The sequence below is a fragment of the Oryctolagus cuniculus genome, chromosome 7 (genome assembly GCF_964237555.1).
Source record: "Oryctolagus cuniculus chromosome 7, mOryCun1.1, whole genome shotgun sequence".
NCBI lineage: Eukaryota > Metazoa > Chordata > Mammalia > Lagomorpha > Leporidae > Oryctolagus > Oryctolagus cuniculus.
This window is the reverse complement of record NC_091438.1, coordinates 17,197,599-17,214,821: the sequence shown is the minus strand read 5'-3', so window position 1 is coordinate 17,214,821 and position 17,223 is coordinate 17,197,599. Positions and strand designations below refer to the sequence as shown.

General features: G+C 46.6%; 1 long non-coding RNA gene and 1 pseudogene across 1 annotated transcript in view; one reads left to right on the top strand and one right to left on the bottom strand.

Moving 5' to 3' along the window:
- Window positions 1-17,223, top strand: part of LOC127485670 (uncharacterized) — a 401,588-nt gene that overhangs the window by 246,228 nt on the left and 138,137 nt on the right. The gene's annotated exons all lie outside the window — the stretch shown is intronic.
- LOC100344282 (tubulin beta chain-like) lies at window positions 485-1,551 on the bottom strand (annotated as a pseudogene).

Sequence of the window (17,223 nt, the reverse complement as noted above, 5' to 3'; positions counted from 1 at the left end):
TCCCACAGTGGGACACAGAATGGGGGGAGTCAGAGGGCTTTATGGCTTTGTTCACCACCCCCATCCCCACCCCCTCCCTGGGTGAATGCCCTGCCCCATACTCCTTCCTCCTGGGGCAGGGCCTTTCCTGCCCCACTCCAAACCCAGCTCCAGGAAACAAGCAGGAAAAGACTCCATTCTGGCCTGCACAACAGCTGTGGGCTATGTAGGAGCAGGGGCAAGGGAGAAATCTGCCATGACTCCTTCAGCAAGCAAGGCAGCCCCCCACCCCTGATGGTCCTGACTCATCCCTTCATGCCTCAGTTTATTCTGAAAGCTTGGGAAGAAGAATCCGGACCTAAACACCAGGAATCTACCGCTGAGAATTCAGAACAGAGGGCAGAGGCAGTGGGGATGTCCTTGGCAGGGTCCACCCCTTCCCACTAGGTCCCTGGCCCTATAATAAATAGTTATGCACATATATATATTTATACACATGCGCTTTTATTAGTATTGATATCAGCAGACAATAAATAATTAAGAGTTCCATGTCATTACATCAATGGTTTGTTTCTGACAGAGGCAAAACTGGGCACCACAGTAGACAAATGGACCATGCTGGAGGACACCACTTCACTGAGGGGCACGACGCACGTGACAAGTTCTCAGGCCTGGTCCTCGCCCTCCTCCTCCTCGACCTCGCCCTGCTCCTCAGCTGTGGCGTCCTGGTACTGCTGATACTCGGAAACCAGGTCGTTCATGTTGCTCTCGGCCCCAGTTATCTCCATCTCGTCCATGCCCTCGCCCGTGTACCAGTGCAGGAAGGCCTTGCGCTGGAACATGGCCATGAGCTGCTCTGAGATGCACTTGAACAGCTCCTGGATGGCCATGCTGTTGCCGATGAAGGTGGCCGACATCTTGAGGCCGCGCAGCGGGATGTCGCACATGCCGTCTTGACGTTGTTGGGGATCCACTCGAGGGAGTAGCTGCTGTTTTTGTTCTGCACATTCAGCATCTGCTCGTCCACCTCCTTCATGGACAGGCAGCCGCTGAAGATGGCCCCACCGTCATGTAGCGGCCATGGCGCGGGGCGCAGGCGGCCATCGTGGAGTCGAACATCTGCTGGGTGAGCTCAGGCATGGTGAGAGCGCGGTACTGCTGGCTGCCGGGGCTGGTGAGAGGTGCAAAGCAGGGCATGAAGTGCAGGCGGAGGAAGGGCACCATGTTCACGGCCAACTTGCGCAGGTTGGCGTTGAGCTGGCCAGGGAAGCACAGGCAGGTGGTGACCCTGCTCATGGTGGCCGACACCAGGTGGTTGAGGTCGCCATAAGTGGGTGTGGTGAGCTTGAGCGTGCAGAAGCAGTTATCATACAGGGCCTCATTGTCGATGGAATAGGTCTCATCCGTGTTCTCCACCAGCTGGTGCACGGACAGCGTAGCGTTCCACCCAGGGACCTCTTGTGGTTTAGTCAATTAATTCTTGGCCCTGTGGGGAAAAGATGAGTGGAAGAAGAGTAAGGAGCAAAGGAAGAGATGAGAAAAAGAAATCAACTAATCTCCTGAACCTGTCATGGCCCCTCTCAACTTGTCCTATAAAGATGTCCCATGTGGCCCATTGAGAGCCATTTACCAAACCTTTTTCAGATTTCTTTGATTGTCACATCTGCTCTCCTCTTTCTTCCCTGCACAGTCCTGTGCTTCCTGGATGCATGGCAGTCAGCCTTTGATCTTGGTGCCTCTGGTTCACTGCGTGCTGTAAGTTATCCCCCTCCTCAAGCTAATTCTGGGCAATGATGAAATCTACATGCCTTCCTTCTGCACCCTCTCTATCACAAGCCTCCCATCACGTTTGACATGATTCAGACCAGCTCTCTCCACTGGGACTCACACAGCATACTAATCCCTTAATAGGAACAGGGGCTCCAGGCCAGACAACGTCTCAGGGTTATTACATTAATCCTATAAACCAAGCACCCTAACATGTCATAGAGGCCCTAAAGAAATTAGATTATCAGAGAATAATAAGTTTAATATAAATTTCACACACCTCTTGGTATTCACTTAATGTATAGACAATCCGCTAAGCCACAGAGGCATAGCTCAAAGATAAAAGCCATCTGAGGGGACAAAAATTCTACAAATGCCTAAAACTAAATGTAGAACTTCAAGAAACAAGACAAAAGGAGACACTATGACCCCCCCCCCCAAGGTACACAACATTTTAATATTAGAATGTGAATGTGAAGATGTTGAGGAAATACCAGAAATGGAATTCAAAATATTAATCTTAGTTTTACTCAAAAGAATTAGAAGCAAATCCATGAACTAAAGAAAACCATATATGATATGAATGAAAATTCTTCCATGAAATTGAAATTTTTAAAGAGAAATCAAAATGATATACTAGAATGATGAATTCAATTGATGAAATAAAAAATGCAGTGCAAACCTATAACAACAGAATTGATGAGACAGAAGAAAGAATATCTGAGTTAGAAGACAAATCTTGGAAGAATGTCCAGCATATGGGTCTTAGGAGTTTCTAAAGGTGTGGAAAAGAGAAAGGACTAGAAGACCTACTCAGTAAAATAATTACAGAAAAATGCCATAAATTGGAGAAAGAAACAAATATCCAAGTACAGGAAGCACATAGAACTCCTAACAGATAATGAGAAGAGATCTTCACCTCACCATGACACATTGTACTTAGACTTTTCACAGTTAAGCATAAAGAAAATATTCTAAAGTGTGCATGATAAAAATGCCAGATTACTATCAGAGGATCTCCAATTAGACTCACAACTGACTTCTCATCAGAAACCCCACAGGCTAGAAGATGATGTCAAAATATAGTCCAAATAGTAAAAGAAACTGCCAACCTAGAATACTGTACCCTGCAAAGCTCTCATCTATGAATGAAGGTGAAATAAAGACCTTCTATAAGAAACAGAATTTGAAATAATTTGTCACCATGCATTCAACCTTACAAAAGGTTCATAAGGCTGTGCTACGCACAGAAACACATCAAGAAAGTCATCATCAAGAAAGAATACAAATGCAGTGAAAACCAGTAAAACTGCAAAAGAAATCCAAAGTAAACAATAGGAATCTTAGGATCAAGTAGTTACTTATCAATAGTTACCTGAATGTAAATGGCCTCAACTCTCCAGTTAAGAGATACAGACTGGCCGAATGGATTAAAAAACCAGACCATCTATGTGCTTATTACAAGAAACACCTAACCAACAAAGATACATGTACACTGAAATGAAAGGGTGGAAAAAGATATTCCATGATAATGGGAAAAAAGGGCTGTGTAGCCATGCTAATATTAGACAAAATAGGCTTTAACACAAAACAGTTAAAAGAGACAAAGACAGACACTATGTAATGATTAAAGGATCAATACAACAGGAAGATGTAACTATAATAAATGTATATGCACCCCATTAGAGAGAGTAGCTATTTAAAAGAACTGTTAACAGATCTAAAGGGAGACATAGACTTTGATGCATAGTAATGGGGGACTTCAACATTCCACTTTCATCAATGGATAGATCTAACAGATAGAAAATCATCAAGGAAACAACAGAGCTAATTGACACTACAGACCAAATGGACCTAACTGATATCAATAGAACTTTTCACCCCACAGTTGCAGAATACACATTCTTCTCAGTGGTGCAGGGACTCTCTCTAGGATAGACCTCACACTAGGCCATAAAGCAAGTCTCAGCAAATTCAAAAAAATCAAAACCATACCATCCACCTTCTCGGATCACAACGGATTAAAGCTCAAAACCAACAACTCAAGAATCTCAAGAATGTATGCAAACACCTGGAGACTGAACAACATGCTTCTAAATAAACAGTGTGTTGTAAGAGAAATCAAAAAATTCTGGAAATGAATGAAGATGACCTTACCTCATATCAAAACTTACAGATTTACATTTAAGTGTTAAAGTGTCATAAACTTCATACAACATGGCCTGACCTAGCAAATCTTTTGTTCAAGCTAAGGTCCTCTCAGCAGTAGCACATTTGTTAAGAAATCTCGGGGAACAGGAGTTTGGAGAAAAGAAATCGCAGGTGTCACGAAGCCTGGAGTGACTGAGGCACGGAGTCAGAGGCGTCACACGTGAGAAAAAGGTGTGATAAGTTAGTTTAATTGCTGGTCTACCACAGCATGTTGCTTCCTTCTGACTGTCAAGACACCGGTTCACCTGAAACTTGTCAGCGCGTCCCGCGTGCCTGGCTGAGCCCCCGCAGCCCGGCCTGCCTCGCACCCGCGTCGGTGCTGTCCTGCGCTCGCTCACAGGTCCCTGCTCCTGAAGCGTCACCTCCCAGCCCCAGTGAATCTCCGCAGCCCACTCGGACTGCAGCCTGTTCGCCACCTCGTCCTCCCATTGCAGCAGCAGCAGCAGCAGCAGCAGCAGCAGCAGCAGCGGCCGCGCCGACCGCGAGGGAAAGGGCAGACCCAGCGGGAGCGACCGGCGGGCCGGGCTTCCGAAGCAGCAAGGGGCAGGGAGGCGCGACGGGAGCCCGCACCACAGGTAAACGGGGCGGCGAGGCGTAGGGCAGCACCCAGGCCACCCATCGACTTCCAGGCAGGCAACCCCGCCTCCAGGGCGCTCTCCTTCGCGCGCTCCCGCGCCGCTCGCTCGCAGCCCCAGCAGCAGCCGCCGCAGCATCACTTCACACAAAGGACTGTAACCCGCCGAGCAGCTCCGCCACCTCCGCGTCGTCCTCCGGGGACAGCAGCCCCGACAGCGCGGCTCGGGCGCGGCGGCGCGGAACCTATCGCTCCCTGCAGCCGAGGCGAAGGCAGCGGCTTTTTTTCTTTATTTTTTTTATTTTATTTTTATTTTTTTTCCCTCCCCTTATACCTCTTTGCCTTTCTGTGGTTCCACCCACTTCTTCCCCACCTCCTCCCATAAACAACTTTCCTACCCCCCCCCCCCAATAAATAAATAAGAGGAGGAGGGTGAAGGAAAAGGGAGGCAGCGCCAGAGAGCGAGGTAGAGTCCGACCCGACAGCCAGCAGCCTGCAGGAACCTCACACCAAGAGAAGGCGACGCACCCCGCGCCGCTCAGGGAGTCCGGGCCCCGCCGCCGCTGCTGCTGGTGCTGCTGGGGACCGCGGCCCTGGCGCCGGGGGCGGAGGCCAGCGAGGACTCGGCTCCCGCGGGGGCTCGGTGTGCTACTCGTCCCCGCCCAGCGCGGGCTCCGTGCAGGAGGCGGCTCAGCGCGCCGCCGCAGTGATCCAGGGAAAGGTGCGCCCGCCGCGGCGGCAGCAGGGGGCGCTCGACAGGAACGCGGCGGCGGCGGCCGGCGAGGCAGGGGCGTGGGGTGGCGAGCGCCAGCCGCCAGCCGCCGGCCTGGGGGCGCTGGGGGGTGCCCGTCGAGGACCCGCTGTCCGCCGCCCACGGGACCCTGCCCTCCCAGCCCACGTCCCCGGCGCCCAGCCCCGGCGAGCCTGCGGAGGAGGAGGCGCCCTGTCTGGTGAAGGTGCACCAGGTGTGGGCGGTGAAAGCCGGGACTTGAAGAAGGACTCTGCTCACGGTGGGCCTGCGGACCTGGGGCCACCCGGCTTCCCCGTCCTGCGGGAGGCTCAAGGAGGACAGCAGCTACATCTTCTTCATGGAGCCGGAGACCGACAGCAGCAGCAGCAGGCGCGCGCCGGCCGCCTTCTGAGCCTCTTCCGGAACCTCGAGAAAGGGGTCGGCAGAGTGCTGTGCAAGCGGTGTGGTGAGTTGCTGGCGCCCGGGCGCGTGCTCCGCGGGCGAGGGGCGCGCGGGGCTTCCACGGCGGCGGGACGGAGGCGGCCCCATTGCAAGGGGGGCTTCGCGGCTCCAACGCTTCCTGGCCGCGTCTTGGGCTCTGCTGCAGGTGAAAAGCCCAAGTTTGCGCCTCGGTTGGGGCGGCCTGAAGCTTTTTTTAATTTAGCTTTTTGGGGGCTGCTTCACTGCGTGTGTGAAACGTGTCGGTGGCTTTCTCTGCGTGTGGCTGCTTGAAGTTGGCTGTGGCGAGGAGGCGCTGGTGCTGGGCCGCCCTGTGGGGGCTTTTTCCTGGGAAGGAGGACTGGTCAGACAGGACTGGGCCTGGGCGCCCCGAGTGTGGAGATGGTCGCGGCTTGGTGCCTGTGGAGAGCGCGGTAGGAGTAGGACGGTCGCCCACAGAGCTGGCGGGAGTTTGTGGGGGACTCCATGTCCCGCAGATGGGTGCATTCTGTACCTTGTGAGTCTCTCTGGGTGTGAGAACGCTAAAGTTTCGTTGAACAGAATTATGGAGTGGCGCGTGGAAGGCCCTGGAGAAGGCCTTGGGAAGATAAGCATTGCAGCCGGTTTCCCACACCTTTTCCCCTTAGGCCATTAAAGTGTGCTTGCCCCAGGGGTGCCTGGTAGGATCAAGTTGGCGAAATCGGCTGAAAAATTTCACTACCCTTCTAAGGTAGCATTTCGTTTATGCAAATGTAAAATAATTCCTGTGATCTAAAACATCTGTGTAACTTGCTGATAACCTGCTATGTGTTAGTGATTACATGGTATTCTTCACAAACCACAAATTCACATGATTACACATCACCGATTCTAAACACCTAATAGCTTTCTCCCTCTGTCTTTATGCATCTACTAGATGGTTGGGTTAATTGAATTTTCACAAAAGTCAGCACCAGGCCATGCTCCTTCTGCCTGTAATACAGAGTGTGTCAGATCTTCTCAATTTGTATCCGGTGATGGCCAACTATTTAAGTTTCGGTCGACATTTGGGGGGCTTTTGTCCTACTGTTAATTAATACCTAATGATTTGGCTTTCATGAGAAGAAAGAGCATTGTTCACTCGTGGTTCCCTTATTTTAGCAATGGACTTGGTGTGCCAGAGACCTGTTAAGACTGCACCACTCTGTGGCAGAAGCTGTTCAGAGAGCGGTGCTGAAGCAGCTGAGTGACGCTGGGACTCCCTGAGACTGGCTGACAGGTGTCACTGGGGAACATGGCAAGCACTCTGCTGGGAGCTCTCTTACTAGGGAACACAGAAGCTCAGCAGTATTGTACTGCAGCATATGCTATTCTGTTACAGAATCCAAAACAAAACCTTTTAAGCCACATCCTGTCCAGTTTTCACATGTTTGATATGTAACTGGGGAAGGATGTTTCCCTTTACCCCAAACTGAATGAGTTTTGGTGGGAACCTAACATCAAGAGGATTAGGTTTGCAGGGATGCCTGGAATTGGGGTGCATTGCTAGGGTAGCAATGGGGTGGTTATACCTTTTAACTAGAAATACATGTCAGACTTCAAGGGTAAAGTTCCTAACAGCATCACGAGGATGTTTGGACGTGTAAAATGCATGGTCTGGAAGAAGAATAATGTATTTTTATGTTTCTTTGGGGGTGAGGGGGAAGCTTTACTGTAGGTAGTATGGTTTGGCCCTTTTGTTTTCTAATCAAAAGAAATCCATAGCTGTAACTTGTGGCATGTCAAAGAGGGTTGGTCAATAATGAATTGGAAATCTCCCTACAAGTCATTGGGTAGATGTATAACTCAGAGTTCCTGCTCTGGGTTTGTGTGACTAAGTGTGTGCTTGGTGATTTTAGTGTTACATAACAAAGTAGGATATTGCATGGAATCAATAGATAGAGCTAAGGAGTGAGAGAAGTCGTCCTGAAAGTTTCTCTTGAATTTCCATCAACAGAGTCCTTACCATGGTATCTGAGGATGGAAGTAAATGGTACAAACTATTTTACATAAAGTAAAGTTAGTAAATCTGTAGTTGGAATACTGGATGTAAAAGTGTGAGTGTGTGTATTGGGAAACTTGACAATTCGTCCAGTTGTATGGTCTTGGTTAACAATGCCAAAGGAGCACAGACAACTGGTGTGTGTGTGTGTGGGGGGGTGATGCAGAGAATAGGGGTGAATCACCCTGGTTGAGCTGCTTCTGTGTGTGTGTTCGTCTGGTCAGAAGGTTTCAGGAAGAATGATGGAGCAGAGGGTCCTTATCTAAGGACAAGAAGCTGCCCTGAGGGCCCGATGGCTGTGTACAAGCTTGAGCCATGGTCTTTGGTAGGAGAAGGAATACAGTAGAGTCATTTGTGAGATCCTACCCAGGGGTACAGTTTCCAGCTCTCTAGCTCTCAGGTGCAGAGCTTCCTACAAGTTGCTTCCTAGTGTAGAAACTGTGCATGCAGCAGATTAGCCTTAGGCTTGAGCTAATAGAAATCTTCCTGCATGTTGTGTTCTTTGCCCCCTCCATCTAATATAAACTGCTGGGTAGTGTCTATATAAAAAGAAGCTCTTTGAAACATGGACCTTTTAAAACAGAAACTGTCAGTGTGTTTTTACATGACAACATGGAATTTCATAGCTTGTTTGCTTCCTAGTTGAAGTGAAATAAGTTACACTTCCATCACAGCTATTTAAATTCTTTCCAGTCCTAGGTTTTTCTCTTACCGAATAACCTAAGAAATGTTCCTGTGTTTTATGTTCATCAGAATGAAAAATGATTTGCTGTTCAATTAAATTTTTATTCAAATAAGTTACTGTTTGATGTGCTACACTTTGAGTTTCTTAACATTGTGGTTACACCAGGAAGAAACTAATTTCAAAAATGGAGTAAAAATAGTGATGCTGAATAACATCTGCAAATGGGCCATGATAGATTTGTGTGTCAATTATGTTATAATCCAATGTAAATATTTGTCATATGATAGTGGAGTGAAGGCATGTGCATATATTGATAATGTGAACATGTTTATCATGTTTATCAGATATTTAAGATAAATGACAGTCACTTTTTCAAATATCTTCGATCACTATTTAATGATGCGCATTGACCTTACAGTGAAAAAAATGCTGTAGAGATTTTTCCAGTCAGCACTGAAGAAAATTATTCTTAACAAAATCTGTATTAAGGAAGTAGCAATAGTAAGAGATACAGCTTGACTGCTTGTACTTCATACATTCACATGTAAATATAATTTCCCAAGTGTTTATGACTGCTCTCTTTAAGCCAAAAAAAAAATGTTGCTGTCAAAAATCTATACTGGGTTTAAAACACTTCCTTCTGTTGAGAAGAGACTAATGTATGAATGTATTTATATTACTGCTAAAAAATGAAACTCAGGTAGATCATTTGGGAAAACAATTCCTTAGAATAAACACATTTAAAAATGGATTTAAATATCTCAGGATATTTTACCAGCACGAGGGGATAGTTCTCATCGACTGTGGGGGATCTTTAAATCCTCGGAATTTAGGGAAAGCTTTACCATATGTCTTAATGTGTTAGGCAACACTGGGAAGCTTAAGCAACCCTAAGGATTAAAACAAGAAGCTGTCTTTCCCTGGTCTGTATATTTTTAGCAAATGAAAGCGAAAGACGTGATTGAGAGGATTATTGCCCTTGTCAAATATAATCTCTTCATTGTTCATGAAATCTCCTTGGCTTCAATACCCGTTTTCTTCCTGTGTTTTTTTTTTAATTATAAACACATCATATTTTAAAACGTATTTTTACATCTCAGTTAAAATTTATGAATTGGCCAACGGTTAAAAGACCTTCAAGCACTTGTCTTCCTTTAGTACTTAATACACCTAGATTTTTACTGTTTGTTTTTAATCTCAAATTATATGAAAAGAATCTCTAAATGGCTCTTTTTGAATGCATATTTTGACTAGCTTTATATAAGTAAATGAAAGTGAAATTCAGTAAACAATAGCTTTTTAACTGACTCAAGCAATTTGTTACAAAGAAAAGTAAAATGACAAAAGTTTTTGTGAGGAATTGAAAACATTGTTAGAATTTTTATTTTTAAATGACAAAAATGGACATTACAGACAGTTTTCAATGCATATATGAGTTCTCTAAATTTGTGCATGCCTTTGTTACTGTGTGTTCTTAGATGATCAGAAAATTTAAGTTAGTGATGTTATGTAAGAATGGATGGATGACCTGTATTCCCCCAAATATGTATTACTTTATAATATTTGAACAACTGCTAAGTGGCATGCTCTGTTTGAATCTAAAGTTGAATAATTTGAGCATTTACAGAAGGATTGTGCTATCTGCAAGGTTGTGTTTTCAAATTTCCCAAGTATAGTGCTACAGAGTACTCAAAGCAAACCTGTTTCTGAAGACTTGCCTCCTGAATTTCATGCCCAAATAAACTGCATGGGTTAGAGTAGACAAAAGCAACTTTGGTGAAGTTGAAATCTAAACGTAGGTTGGCATGGATCCAATTATTAAGAAACAGTTCCCCCCAGTGTAGCCATCTTGGAGAGAGATGCTTAAGAGGTAATTTTCATTAGTTTTTGATCTTGTTCAAGAAAAACAGGATTTTTGTCCCAGTGGAACATAGTTTCCTAGGAAACTATTTTTCAACAAAAACACTTTTATTTAAATTATACAAACTTCATGCATTTCATAATTACAACTCTAGGAATATAGTGATTCTTCAAACCCTACCCACCATCTCACCTGAACTCCCACCCTTCTTCGTCCTCCCTCTCCTATTCCCATTCCTTTTTTAAAAAAATATATTTTTAAAATTTTTTGTTGTTGTTTATTTGAAAGTCAGAGTTACACAGAGAGAGGAGAGGCAGAGAGAGAGAGAGGTCATCCATCTGATGGTTCACTCCCCAATGGGCCACAACGACTGGAGCTGGCCTCCGTGTCTCCCATGCGGGTTCAGGGACCCAAGGACTTGGGTCATCTTCTACTGCTTTCCCAGGCCATAGCAGAGAGCTGGATCAGAAATAGAGCAGCCAGGACTCGAACCAGCACCCATATGGGATGCTGGTGCTTCAGGCCATGGTGTTAACCTGCTTTGCCACAGTGCCGGCCCCATTCCATTCCTTTTTTGTTGTTGTTGTTGTTTTTACTAAGATCTATGTTCTTTAAATATCATTCAGAAACTAACCTTTAAGTAATAAACAGAGATCTTAGCCCCAACACTGTTTTTACTATGTTTGTTTATTGGGTCAACAAAAATATTCTCTTGAGAATAGGAATCATATGTTTTAACACACCAAAGAGAGTATATTCCAGGTATTACCCATTGGAACTGTAACTACCACTTGTTGATCACCTATGAAGTTTTAAGTCAATGGGTTTATTCATCTGTTTCCTCAGTCCATCACATGTTAAACAAGCAAGACCCCTACCTTTCACCTTACACAAAAATCCACTCAACATGGATTAAAGACCTAAATCTATGACCTGACACTATCAAATTATTAGAGAACATTGGAGAAACCCTGAAAGATATAGGTACCGGCAAAGACTTCTTGGAAAAGACCCTGGGAGCACAGGCAGTCAAAGCCAAAATTAACATTTGGGATTGCATCAAATTGATAAGTTTCTGTACTGCAAAAGAAACAGGAAAGTGAAGAAGCAACCAACATAATGGGAAAAAAGTATTTGCAAACTATGCAACAGATAAAGGGTTAATAACCAGAATCTACAGAGATCAAGAAACTCCACAACAACAAAACAAACCACCCACTCAAGAGATGGGCCAAGGACCTAAACAGACATTTTTCAAAAGAGGAAATCCAAATGGCCAACAGACACATGAAAAAATGTCCAGGATCACTAGCAATCAAGGAAAAGGAAATCCAAACCACAGTGAGGTTTCACCTCACCCCAGTTTTAATGGCTCACATAGAGAAATCTACCAACAACAGATGCTGGCAAGGATGAGGGGAAAAAGGGACACTAACACACTGTTGGTGAGAATGCAAACTGGTAAAGCCAGTATGGAAGTCAGTCTGGAGATTCCTCGGAAACCTGAATATAACCCTACCATACAACTCAGCCATCCCACTTCTTGGAATTTACCCAAAGGAAATTAAGTTGGAAAATAAAAGAGCTGTCTGTACTGCAATGTTTATTGTAGCTCAATTCAGAATAGCTAAGACTTGGAATCAACCCAAATGCCCATGCACAGTAGACTGGATAAAGAAATTATGGGACATGTACTCTATAGAATAACTATACAGCAGCAAAAAACAATGAAATCCTGTCATTTGCAGTAAAATGGAGGAATCTGGAACATATGCTGAGTGAAATAAGCCAGTCCCAAAGGGACAAATATCTTATGTTCTCCCTGATCGGTGAGAACTAACTGAGCACCAAAAAGGAAACCTGTTGAAGTGAAGTGGACACTATGAGAAACAGTGACTTGACAGGCCCTTGTCCTGACTGTTGATGTACAACTTAATACTTTATCTCTTTTAGTATTTTTTGTGTTCTACGTAATACTGTTGGTTGAACTCTGTAATTAACACACAATTATTCTTAGGTGCCGCCCAGGGAGTCCAGGCCCTGCCACAGCAGTCGCAGCCGCTGCTGCTGCTGGTGCTGCTGGGGACCGCGGCCCTGGCGCCGGGGGCGGAGGCCAGCGAGGACTCGGCTCCCGCGGGGGCTCGGTGTGCTACTCGTCCCGCCCAGCGCGGGCTCCTGCACGGCTCAGCGCGCCACCGCGGTGATCCAGGGAAAGGTGCGCCCGCCGCGGCGGCAGCAGGGGGCGCTCGACAGGAACGCGGCGGAGGCGGCCGGCGAGGCAGGGGCGTGGGGCGGCGAGCGCCAGCCGCCAGCCGCCGGCCGGGGGTGCTGGGGCGGCCGGCAGAGGACCCGCTGTCCGCCGCCCACGGGACCCTGCCCTCCCGGCCCATGACCCCGGCGCCCAGCCCCGGCGAGCCTGCGGAGGAGGAGGCGCCCTGTCTGGTGAAGGTGCACCAGGTGTGGGAGGTGAAAGCCGGGCTTGAAGAAGGACTCTGCTCACGGTGGGCCTGGGGACCTGGGGCCACCCGGCTTCCCCGTCCTGCGGGAGGCTCAAGGAGGACAGCAGCTACATCTTCTTCATGGAGCCAGAGACCGACTGCAGCAGCAGCAGCCGCGCGCCGGCCGCCTTCCCAGCCTCTTCCGGAACCTCAAGAAAGGGGTTGGCCAGGTGCTGTGCAAGCGGTGTGGTGAGTTGCTGGCGCCCGGGCGCGTGCTCCGCGGGCGAGGGGCGCGCAGGGCTTCCACGGCGGCGGGACGGAGGCGGCCCCCTTGAAAGGGAGGCTTCGCGGCTCCCAGGCGTCCTGGCCGCGTCTTGGGCTCTGCTGCCGGTGGAAAGCCCAAGTTTGCGCCTCGGTTGGGGCGGCCTGAAGCTTTTTTTAATTTAGCTTTTTGGGGGTTGCTTCACTGCGTGGCCCGAAACATGTCGGTGGCTTTCTCTGCGTGTGGCTGCTTGAAGTTGGCTGTGGCGAGGAGGCGCTGGTGCTGGGCCGCCCCGTGGGGGCTTTTTCCTGGGAAGGAGGACTGGTCGGACAGGACTGGGCCTGGGCGCCCAGAGTGTGGAGATGGTCGCGGCTTTGTGCGTGTGGAGAGCGGGCAGGCGGAGGACGGTCACCCACAGAGTTGGCGGGAGTCTGTGGGGGACTCCATGTCCCGCAGATAGGTGCAGTGTGCACCTTGTGAGTCTCTCTGGGTGTGAGAACGCTAAAGTTTCTGAAAGGAGCGGCCGAGAGCCGCCATAAAATGGCCTTAATAAAACAGTCCTGGGAAATGGGGAGTAAACTAAGTTCACAGAGAAAGCAGATAGCTACTAGCCAGAGATAAGGGCTACTAGCCAGAGATAAGGGCGACAGAACATCCTGGTATGCACATAAGCCCCCTCCCCTGTGCTTGTTCAAGCTTAACAAAGAAACCGCGAGACACGTAGGGCACGTAGCCACCCCTTTCTGCTCTTCAAGGACCCCCTCCCCTTGTCCAAGCTTAGACACGTAGGGCACATAGCCCCGGTTTCTGTTCTCTCCTCCTCCTCGACGACCTCCTCCCCTTGTAGTTACCCAATAAACTTACGCCACCCTATGGTATGTTAATTTTGTGGTTTTGCCCCTTAAAAGCTGTGTGAGATAGCTGCTCGGGGCTCCTCTCGCTTGCTTGCTGCTTGCAGCAGCAGGGGGCCCATTTGCGCAAATGAAATAAAAATTACCTCCTGCTCTATTGCATCGTCTGGTCTGGAGTCTGTGTTTCTGGGGTCGTCACAAGAGGACACCGCTTTTGGGGTCCTACATTTGGGGGCTCGTCCGGGATTTGGGGGACCCCAGACTCCCACACTCCATCGGCCTGACGGAGGTAAGTTTGCTTACTTGTGTATTATTGTAATTGTGGTTTGTACTGTTTGTCTTTGTCTGCCAGGGCGACGTGGAATCCGTCCTGGGGCGGTTTGTACTGTTTGTCTTTGTCTGCCAGGGCGACGTGGAATCCGTCCTGGGGCGCCTGTACAGGCTCAGTATTGACTGGACCAGTGGGGGAGACAGACGTGTCCTGAGACCCCTGGTTCAACCCTGGAGGACGCTCCAGTGGTGGTCTGGGAAGGAGGGAAAGAGGGAATTTCCCTTCTTCCAGGGGAGAGCCTGGCCAGATGGCCGCTCCCTTCTGATAGTTTCGGTTTTGTCTCGGTCTGTTGCCGTGTGGCTTGTGATTTGTGTTCTGTGTGTCGCTGTTTTTGTTGTCCTTTATCTCTTACTGTCTCCCCCATCTGTTTTTATTGTTGTGTTTGATTGCTAGATGTATACTTGTATGAAAAATGTGTATTGTATTCTTATGATGTGTTAATTATGTCTACTTCTCAATGCAACTCTAGGGCCAAATGTAAGGACAAATTTTTGGAATGGAGAGGCTTGTACCTAGATTTGGCTCTGGTAACCAAGAAACTTTGCTGCCGAATGACCTTCTCCTGCTCCTTGGGAGCCTGGCCAGTTCCCGGGGAGGAGGATAAAGGAATGTTTTCTGATAAACAGGTGGGCATGCTTCATGTCTCGGCTCTCTGGCCAAGACCCGAGATGGGACGCACTGCTTGCCTAACATCTTGGCAATGAGCCACCCTTGTCCTTGGGGGCTTTAAGGGGGAGCCGGAGCAAGCCTCTGTTGCTGCTGTTTCATCCTGGGGGAACACGTAGTCAAGCTGAACATTAAATGTGCCCGTAATGATTACATGATCAATTGGCTACTGTGATTGAGGTGTTCTGTGACAGTCCCTTTAATGAGAAATTAACAAAATGGATTAATAACAGGACATTCAGGACCTGACGCTCTGCTTGGTATGTCATTACAAAAATCATCAAGGAGGGCTATGCCTGATAAATGAGGGTGCTATAAATGTGGGCAGTAGGGACATGTACAAAAATTGTCCAAAAGTCAAAAATCAAAATAAGGCTCTTCCTGGGATTTGCTTCCAGTGCTAAAGGGGAAGGCATTGGGACAATAAATGTCACTCCAAAACTGATAAAGAAGGTAATTCATTAAAAAACAGAGTTCAGGAAACTGGAAGCGGGGCCAGCCTCAGGCCCTCCCTACAGGGATCAGTGGACCATCTTGCTATAGTATCATTAAAGCAATGGAGCCATGTTTATTGCAACATTCTGTTAATCTATGCTCCTTTACCATCTTTCCTGTAAATAATTTTAGTGTGCACTACAAGGCTTGCAGTGTATTTCTTGTGGATTAAACTAAAAGTAACTAAGTCTGTGCACAGCAGACAGCTGAAAAGTAATTTACTGTCACAAATTGGCATAGTTGGCAGGATCCGCAAGTATGCAAAGAAATGCCTTTCTTTAAAAGAAAAACTGAAGTTGCATGTGTAACCTGTGATGTTCCTGGCTGGAAAGACCTTCAGTTCGCCTCTTTGGTGAAGGAATGGGCTCTCTGCTCAGAATCGAGTGAGAATTGGGATGGCAAGTTACAGAGTGCACAGCCTCCACAAGTTATTGAGGTTTTGCTATCAGTGCCGGTGGAAAAGGGGGATGAACTATAGGCTTTGGGGAGGTGAAAATGGATTTTGTTATCTGCATACTGATGCATGTGTAAGCAATTAAAAAAAATAAGTACAGGATAAATGTAAATTGGGAAAAAGAAAATGCTGCCCTTTGGAGTCAAACTGCTAGATAGTGGTAGAAAAAAATTATATCAAGCTCCTGTACTGCTGCCAGGGCCAACTAAGGTTATTCAGTGTAAACAATACAAAATTCCAGGTGGACATAAAAAAAATCTAAAACAGTAAAAAATTATCTTAGTGCTGGAGTGATGATTCCCATAATCACTAAAAGAAATTATCTAATTTGGCATGTTAAGAAATCAGATGAAACCTGAAAAATGACTGTGGATTACAGGGAATTAAACAAAGTTACTCTCCCATTGACTGCTACAGTCCCAGATACCATCATTTTGATGTAAAAGGTCACAAACATAAAAGCGTGTTCTTGATAAGGAAAGTTAAAAGAAAGAGATATTTTTAAATAAAAAAGGGATATGATTTGTAAAAATTGTTTATAAAAGGGGGGGGAGAAGAGAAAGGTTTGAGCAAGTTACAGAAGGTGTGAGAAAGTCGCAAAATGTTATGGGAAGAAGAAATCTTTGGTTATTTTCTTTGACATAAAATCAAAATCTGATCCTCTGTTAAAGCAATGAGTTAAAGTAATCTATTATGTTCTCTTGATGTCTCTGTTAAATTCTAACTGCTTAAAAACAGCTGTAAAAAGAGCAGTGGTGAAATGAAGGGATCCTATCACCAATCAATGGAATGGACCTGATCCAGTACTGGTATGGGACAAGGGCTCCTAAGGGATGGGTTTTTCCGTGTAACCAACATGCCTTTACATCATTAGCCTCTGATAACTTCTGCAATTGCTCCCTGGGCCGTGTGGCCCTGATGCTAACATCTGTATTTACAGCAGCGGATAGAGCAGTGGTGTGCTTTACCTGAAGACTACAATAACAATCATCCTAATAGGAGAGGACACTGCCCTTGCCATGGCTGCATCAGTAGTAAGTGTTCCTGGACTGGCTTTTGGAAATAATCGTGGACTATGAAGGCTTACATGTTTGGTGACCAAAGCAATCAATCTTACTGCTACTGTGCTATCCAATATAGCCAAAGAATTGGATCAAGTTCACTCAGGAGTGCTTTTAAGCCATGCAGCTAACAATTACTTGCTGTTAAAAAAATCATATAAGTTGTAAATCTGTACCTGGGGGATGTTATTTTAACATTACTAACAATGTGCCATATATAGAGTCTGTTATTGATAAACTTAAGAGTAAAATGCAACATATGTTTATTACTAACCCACTATTCATTTGAAGGGTTTCAATGGATTCATTGGTTATTAATGTTGGCTGGACTGCTACTGCTTTTCCTACTTTGTATGGGATGTATTCTGTGTGTTCTGCATTTTATGCTGACTTCGCTACA